This window comes from Scyliorhinus canicula, unplaced genomic scaffold (genome assembly GCF_902713615.1).
Source record: "Scyliorhinus canicula unplaced genomic scaffold, sScyCan1.1, whole genome shotgun sequence".
Classification (NCBI taxonomy): Eukaryota; Metazoa; Chordata; class Chondrichthyes; order Carcharhiniformes; family Scyliorhinidae; genus Scyliorhinus; species Scyliorhinus canicula.
In genome coordinates this window covers 184231-192854 of record NW_024056016.1, presented here as the reverse complement: position 1 = coordinate 192854, position 8624 = coordinate 184231, and the positions used below count along the sequence as shown (strand labels likewise).

Below are 8624 nucleotides of genomic sequence, written 5' to 3'. Positions count from 1 at the left end.
AATGAAATATGAGAGTACCGGGACGGAACGGTGGTGCAGTAGTTAGTACTGCTGCCTCATGGTTCCCAGATCCTGGGTTCAATCCTGGCCCCGGGTCACATTCTCCCAGTGTCTGCATGGGTCTTACCCCCACATCCCAAGAATATATGTAGGTTAACTCGATTGGCCACGTTAAGTTGCCCTTTAATTGGAAAAATGTATATAGCGAGCACCTATTCACAAAAATGGGTGTGATTTTTTTTGAAAAGCAATTGATCTCAATTGGGTAACAAATTTATTTTCACTGCAGTGTCACGGTTCAATGGCGCTGTAATTACCCAGTATTCCCTTTGTATGTGCAAGTGCCCTATTCACTCCACAGGAGCCAACCGCGCAGGCCCAATGCTGGGCTGTATGTGGAGCATGCGCAGTGTCACTTTTCTCGGGGTCCTGTGCGTGCGGGAGATGCTTTTCTGAACGGGTGAGAGTCGGTGGGCCGGAGGGAGGAATGGAGCCGGGAGTGGGGGTGGGGAGGGAGCCGAGGCTTCATAAACACCCAGTGCCGGTCTCACAACCGCAATAGGAACCTGGAGGTCCCGAATTTGTAACACCCAGGCTTTTCCCCAGGGGCAGGCCCAGGTGGCCGGCCGCCACCTTGGACCAGTGGGGTGAAGCGCATGCGCCGTTATGTGACGCAATCGTGTGGGCGGGGCTTCAGGGTTCCGGTGACCAGGGGTGAGTCTCCTTTGCGACATTTCTGTTCTCAGAGCTGGATTCAGGTGGACGCAGAGGCGACACTGATTCAGATGGTGATGGACATCCTGGTGCATCCTCAGCCACCGAGAGTAATTATGCAACATGTCGAGGATTTGAAAGCGAGAAACATGCCCCAATTTGATGCATTTTTGTTATGAGGCATCGAGGTGTCGCTCAATTCTCAGCAACATTTGTCACTGAGCCACACAGTGGAATATCAGAGCAGGTGGACAAAAGCTTGTCTGCAAGGTAGGTTTTAAGGAGATTCTGAAAATAGGAAAGTGAAGGAGTGAGCAGGAGAGGTTTAAGGAAGAATTTCCACAGCTTGGCTCTCAGGCAACTGAAAAAACAGGCACCAGTAATAGTGATTAATATTGCAAATGCTAAGTACAGCATTGTGGCGCAGTGGGTTAGCCCTGCTGCCTCACAGCGCCGAGATCCCAGGTTCGATCCCGGCTCTGGGTCACTGTCTGTGTAGAACTTGCACATTCTCCCCGTTTTTGAATGGGTTTCGCCCCCACAACCGTGGGGCCTCACGGTAGCATGGTGGTTAGCATCAATGCTTCACGGTAGCATGGTGGTTAGCATCAATGCTTCACAGCTCCAGGGTCCCAGGTTCGATTCCCGGCTGGGTCACTGTCTGTGTGGAGTCTGCACGTCCTCCCCGTGTGTGCGTGGGTTTCCTCCGGGTGCTCCGGTTTCCTCCCACAGTCCAAAGATGTGCGGGTTAGGTGGATTGGCCATGCTAAATTGCCCGTAGTGTAAGGTTAATGGGGGGATTGTTGGGTTACGGGTATACGGGTTACGTGGGTTTAAGTAGGGTGATCATTGCTCGGCACAACATCGAGGGCCGAAGGGCCTGTTCTGTGCTGTACTGTTCTATTTCTAAAAAAACCATCTTTGGTGGATTGGACACGCTAAATTCCCCTGAATGGAAAAAATGAATTGGGTACTCTAAATTTATTTTTAAAAAAGCAAAAAATGTTGAGAATGCTCATGCCCATAACATGTAAGATGTAGAGCAAAGTAGGCCATTCGGCCCATCGAGTCTGCCCTGCCATTCCATGAAATGGTGGCTGATCTGATATCCTCAATTCCACTTTCCCGTCTTATCCCCATAATTCCCTTGATTCCCTTCCTGATTAGCAATTGTCTATCTCAGTCTGAGTCCAGAATTAGATGAGAGCAAACATCTCGGTGGCTGGTTGAGATGACAGAGACAGGGAGACACAACCCTGGAGGAAAAGGTGCTTCTTAAACGCGAAATTTTATACGTCACTGAGCCACTGGATTAACTCAATATTACAGGGGGGTTGAATATGGGAGGTCATCTGAGGGTGTGTTAGGATAGTTGGGTCTAGAGGAAATAAGAGAATGGATTGGGTAGCACAAGTCGATAGCACTGTGGCTTCACAGCACCAGAGTCCGAGGTTCGATTCCCCGCTGGGTCACTGCCTGTGCGGAGTCTGCACGTTCTCCCAGTGTCTACGTGGGTTTCCTCCGGGTGCTCCCGTTTCCTCCTACTGTCCAAAGATGTGCATGTTAGGTGGTTTGGCCATGCTAAATTGCCCTTATTGTCCAAAAAGGTTAGGAGGGGTTATTGGGTTACGGGGATAGGGTAGAAATGAGGGCTTAGGTGGGTCAGTGCAGACTCGATGGGCTGAATGGCCTCCTTCTGCACTCTATGTTCATGTCGGCCAGACCAGGTAAGGACGGCAGATTTTCTTTTCAGTTCATTCTCGGGATGTGGGAGTCGCTGGCTGGGCCAGCATTCACTGCCCATCCCTAATTGCCCTTGAACTGAGGGCATGTCAGGGCATTTTAAGGGTCAACCAGCTGACTGGATCTGGAATCACATCAAGGCCAGACCAGGTAAGGATAGAAGATTTCCTTCACTGAAGGACATGAGTGAACCAGATGGGTCATTATAACAATCAACAATTGGCTGAGCCAGCCACTCAGTTTAAGGGAAATTAGGGATGGGCAATAAATGTTGGCCCAGCCAGTGACTCCCACAAATCATAAAATAGAACCCTGGAGTCTCCAGTCAGTCAATCCGGGAGAGTTGGTATCCGGTCCAGGCTCGCAGCGCATGCCATCATGGTCATCAGTAGACTTCCAATGAATTAAAATTTTACCTTCTGCCTTGGTGAGATTCATGCATTGGTCTCTAAAATCATTAGAACAGTAAAAAAGATTTTTGGGTCTCTGAAAAAAATAGTTGGCCCCTCGAGCCTGCTCCTTACCCACAAACTAGGAGTCGGCCCCTCGGGTTTGCCCCTTACACACAAACTAGGAGTCGGCCCCTCGAGCCTGCTCCTTACACACAAACTAGGAGTCGGCCTCTCGAGCCTGCTCCTTACGCACAAACTAGGAGTCGGCCCCTCGAGCCTGCTCCTTACATACAAACTAGGAGTCGGCCCCTCGAGTCTGCTCCTTACACTCAAACTAGGAGTCGGCCCCTCGAGCCTGCTCCTTACACACAAAGTAGGAGTCGGCCCCTCGAGCCTGCTCCTTACATACAAACTAGGAGTCGGCCCCTCGAGCCTGCTCCTTACACACAAACTAGGAGTCAGCCCCTCGAGTCTGCTCCTTACACACAAACTAGGAGTCGGCCCCTCGAGTCTGCTCCTTACACACAAACTAGGAGTCGCCCCTCGAGCCTGCTCCTTACATACAGACTAGGAGTCGGCCCCTCGAGCCTGCTCCTTGCAAACAAACTAGGAGTCGGCCCCTCGAGTCTGCTCCTTACACACAAACTAGGAGTCGGCCCCTCGAGCCTGCTCCTGACACACAAACTAGGAGTCGCCCCTCGAGACTGCTCCTTACATACAAACTAGGAGTCGGCCCCTCGAGCCTCCTTACACACAAACTAGGAGTCGGCCTCTTGAGCTTGCTCCTTACATACAAACTAGGAGTCGGTCCCTCGCGCCTGCTCCTTACACACAAACTAGGAGTCGGCCCCTCGAGCCTGCTCCTTACATACAGACTAGGAGTCGGCCCCTCGAGCCTGCCCCTTACACACAAACTAGGAGTCGGTCCCTTGAGCCTGCTCCTTACACACAAACTAGGAGTCGGCCCCTCGAGCCTGCTCCTTACATACAAACTAGGAGTCGGCCCCTCGAGCCTGCTCCATCAATCAAAAATTTTAACCTCAACTCCACATTCCTGCCGACCCCGATAACCTTTCACCCTCTTGCTTATCATGAGTCTATCCATCACTGCCTTAAAAATATTCAAAGACGGGGCAGCACGGTGGTGCAGTGGTTAGCACTGCTGCCTCACTGCGCCGAGGTTCAAGGTTCGATTAAGGCTCTGGGTCTCTGTCTGTGTGGAGTTTGCACATTCTCCCTGTGGTTGTGTAGGTTTCGCCCCCCACAACCCAAAGATGTACAGAGTAGGCGGGTTGGTGACGCTAAATTGCCCCTTAATTATTAATAAATGAATTGGGCACTTCAAATTTATTTTTAAAAAAATATTTAAGGACTCTGCTTCCACTGCATTTTAAGGACGGAAGTTCCAAAGTCATAGAATCCCGACAGTGCAGAAGGAGCCCATTCGGCCCATCAGGTCTGCACCAACCCTCTGAAAGAGCACCCCACCCATGCCCACTCCATCTTCATAACCCCACCCAACACCCACGTCCTTGGAGACGAAGGGGCAATTTAGAAAGGCCAAATCCACCTAACCTGGCCAATCCACCTAACCTGGCCAATCCACCTAACGTGGTCAATCCACCTAACCTGGCCAATCCACCTAACCTGGCCAATCCATCTAACCTGGCCAATCCACCTAACCTGGCCAATCCACCTAACCCGGCCAATCCACCTAACCCGGCCACCTAACCTGGCTAATCCACCTAACCCGGCCAATCCACCTAACCCGGCTAATCCACCTAACCCGGCCAATCCACCTAACCTGGCCAATCCACCTAACCTGCACATCTTTGACCTCTGTGAGGAATCCGGAGCACCCGGAGGAAACACAGACACAGGGAGAACGTGCAAACTCCACAGTCACCCAGGGCCGGAATTGAACCTGGGTCCCTGGTGCTGTGAGGCAGCAGTGCTAACCACTGTGCCACCTCCTGTCTTACAACCCTCAAGAGAAAAAAATACCTTCATCTCCATCTGAAATGGGTGACCCCTTATTTTGCAACAGTGATGCCCTTGTTCTAGATTCTCCCACAAGAGGAAACATCCTCTCCACATCCACCCTGTCAAGACCCCTCAGGACCTTATATCGTTCAATCCAGGTTTTACCCAAAACTTTAAATCTGTGTCCCGACTGTACGATCAGTGAATGGAAACAGAGTTTCTCTGTCCACCTGATGGAAATCTGGCATAATCTTGTGTCCCTGAATCAAATCTCCCCTCAGCCTCCTTTGCTGGAACCATTCTGGTAAATCTCCTCTGCACCTTCTCCAAGAACCTTCACATTCTTCCTGAAGAGTGGTGACCAGAGCTTTATAAAGATTCATAGAATAGAATTGGAGCCATAGAATTCCTACAGTGCAGAAGGAGGCCATTCAGCCCATCAAGTCTGCAGTGATTCTCTGCAAGGGCACCCTGTCTAGGCCCACACCCTACCCTGTCCCTGTAACCCCATAGCCCCACCTAACCTGCACATCCCTGGACACTAAGGGGTAATTTATCAAGGCCAATCCCCCTAACTTTCCCTTCTTTGGACTGTTAGAGGAAACCTGAGCACCGGGTGGAAACCCACGCAGACATGGGGAGAAAGTGCAAACTCCACACACACAGTCACCAAGGCCGGAATTGAACCCGAGTCCCTAGCGCTGTGAGGCAGCAGTGCTAATCACCGTGCCACCAGAAGCATAGTTTTGGGATCAATATTACTGTTTATGAATAAAAGCAAATTATTGCGGATGCTGGAATCTGAAGCCAAAGAGAAAATGCTGGAACATCTCAGCAGGTCTGGCAGCATCTGTAGGGAGAGAAAAGAACTAACAAAGGACCATCTGGATTCAACATGAGATCTTTTCTCTCCCTACAGATGCTGCCAGACCTGCTGAGATGTTCCAGCATTATCTCTTCGGTTAATGTTTATGAAGCTCAAGATCGAATTTGCTTTGCCATCTATTCTCTTTAATATGACTTGTAGATGTACAAAATCTCTCTTTGCCTCTTTCTCTCTTCTCCCAAAGAAGCCAGTTGGGTTTTTATAACAATCCAGCAGTTTTCATGGTCACTTTTTCCCAGTGCCGGCCCCACAAATGACCAGATTCATTCAGCTCAATTTCACAACCTGCCTTTGTGTTTTTGTGGGTTCTCTCTCACTCCCTATTTTCTGTTTTCAATCAGATTCACAGGGTGTTCGAAGGGGAGGCTTCAAAGTCCGGAAACTCAAACCAAGCATCACATCAGGATCTGACAGAGCCCTCAATTTATCATATCCTGAATCAGCGGATTTTGAACATGGAAGGAAAAAGCATCGTTCAAAGTGGGGAGAAACTGTACACGTCATCAGGCCCCATGAGACAGAAATGCAGCCGCACTGAGGAGAAACCGTGGAAATGTGCGGACTGTGGGAAAGGATTCACTTACCCATCCCATCTGGAAACTCATCGACGTAGTCACACTGGGGAGAGACCATTCGCCTGCTCCAAGTGTGGGAAGGGATTCACTCAGTCAAATGCCCTGCGGAGACACCAGCGAGTTCACACTGGGGAGGGACCATTCACCTGCTCCACGTGTGGGAAGGGATTCACTGAGTCATCCACACTGGGGAAACACCAGCGTGTTCACACAGGAGAGAGGCCATTCACCTGCTCCACGTGTGGGAAGGGATTCACTCAGTCATCCACCCTGCTGCGTCACCAGCGAGTTCACACAGTGGAGAGACCGTTCACCTGCTCCACGTGTGGGATGGGATTCACTGAGTCATCCACACTGCGGAAACACCAGCGAGTTCACACTGGGGAGAGACCGTTCAGCTGCATCGAGTGTGGGAAGGGATTCACTCAGTCATCCCAACTGCTGAGACACCAGCGAGTTCACACTCGGGAGAGACCGTTCACCTGCACCACCTGTGGGAAGGGATTCACTGAATCATCCACACTGCGGAAACACCAGCGTGTTCACACTGGGGAGAGACCGTTCACCTGCTCCACGTGTGGGAAGGGATTCACTCAGTCATCCACCCTGCTGCATCACCAGCGAGTTCACACAGTGGAGAGACCGTTCACCTGCTCCACGTGTGGGATGGGATTCACTGAGTCATCCACACTGCGGAAACACCAGCGAGTTCACACTGGGGAGAGACCGTTCAGCTGCATCGAGTGTGGGAAGGGATTCACTCGGTCATCCCACCTGCTGATTCACCAGCGAGTTCACACTGGGGAGAGACCATTCACCTGCTCCACGTGTGGGAATGGATTCAGTTCGTCATCCCACCTGCTGATTCACCAGCGTGTTCACACTGGGGAGAGACCGTTCACCTGCTCCACCTGTGGGAAGGGATTCACTGATTCATCCCACCTGCTGAGTCACCAGCGTGTTCACACTGGGGAGAGACCATTCACCTGCTCCACGTGTGGGAAGGGATTCACTCAGTCATCCCAACTGCTGAGACACCAGCGAGTTCACACTCGGGAGAGACCGTTCACCTGCACCACCTGTGGGAAGGGATTCACTGAATCATCCACACTGCGGAAACACCAGCGTGTTCACACTGGGGAGAGACCGTTCACCTGCTCCACGTGTGGGAAGGGATTCACTCGGTCATCCAACCTGCTGAGTCACCAGCGAGTTCACACTGATGAGAGACCGTTTCAATGTCCAGACTGTGGGAAGAGCAATAAAAGTTCTGGGGAATTGCTGTGCCATCAACGTGTTCACACTGACGAGAGACCGTTCAGGAGCTCTCAATGTGGGACTGGGTTCAGACAATCATCTTGCCTCACTGTACATCAGTGAATTCACACCGGGGAGAGGCCATTCACCTGCTCCACGTGTGGGAAGGGATTCACCACTTCATCCCACCTGCTGAAACACCAACGAGGCCACAAGTAACCACAGTGATTGGATTTTGCTGTGAACTCACATTCAGGACTGAACCATGTTCATTTGGGTCTCTTTCTGCAAATGAAGGCAACCTAATTAAGGCAAGGATTGATTGGGTGGAACAGGAAATGGAAGCCCATGGACCGGCGATCCAGAAGGTGGCCGAGCACGAGGACCATTTAACCGCGGTGGAGGTGGGGCTGATGAGGGACCACCAGAAAAAGTTGCAGGAGGACCTGGAGAACAGGTCCCAGAGACAGAACCTGAGGATTGTCGGTCTCCTGGAGGGCAGTGAAGGGTCGGACGCAAGGGCATGTGTGACAAATATACTGGAAAAGCTGATGGGAGATGGGGCGTTTTCTCGACCCTTGGAAGTAGATAGAGCGCTTGGGAGGTAGCCGCAAGCGATATGAACCTCCGAGGGTGATCCGGGTGCGAATGCATCGCTTCCTGGATAAGGAGCGGATTTTGCGGTGGGCAAAGCAGACACTGAGCTGCAAGTGGGAGAACTGTGAGCTGCGCATCTACCAGGACCTGGGCGTGAAACTGGCCAAAAGACGAGCTGGATTCAATAGGGTAAAATCGGCCCTCTTCAAACAGGGGGTGAAGTTTGGGTTGTTATACCCAATGCGTCTGTGGGTCACGTTTGAGGGCCAAGAACTTTACCTTGAATCGCCGGACGAAGCGATGGACTTTATCAAAGACAAAAGGCTGGCAGGAGTTTGAGGGCATTGAACCTTGGGGGAGGGTATTGCGGTATCGATTCTGTTAACGTTTCCTTAGTTTTGATCTGTATATGCAGTGCTCTCTGTGTAACAGTTTTTTAGGCCGTTGCTTAGATTTGTAAAGTTAACTTTATTTCAG

The 8624-nt window shown here is 51.1% G+C and overlaps 1 pseudogene; it reads left to right on the top strand.

The window, feature by feature from the left end:
* Positions 1–458: 458 nt before the first annotated feature.
* LOC119961618 lies at positions 459–7769 on the top strand (annotated as a pseudogene).
* The last annotated feature ends 855 nt before the right edge of the window (positions 7770–8624 follow it).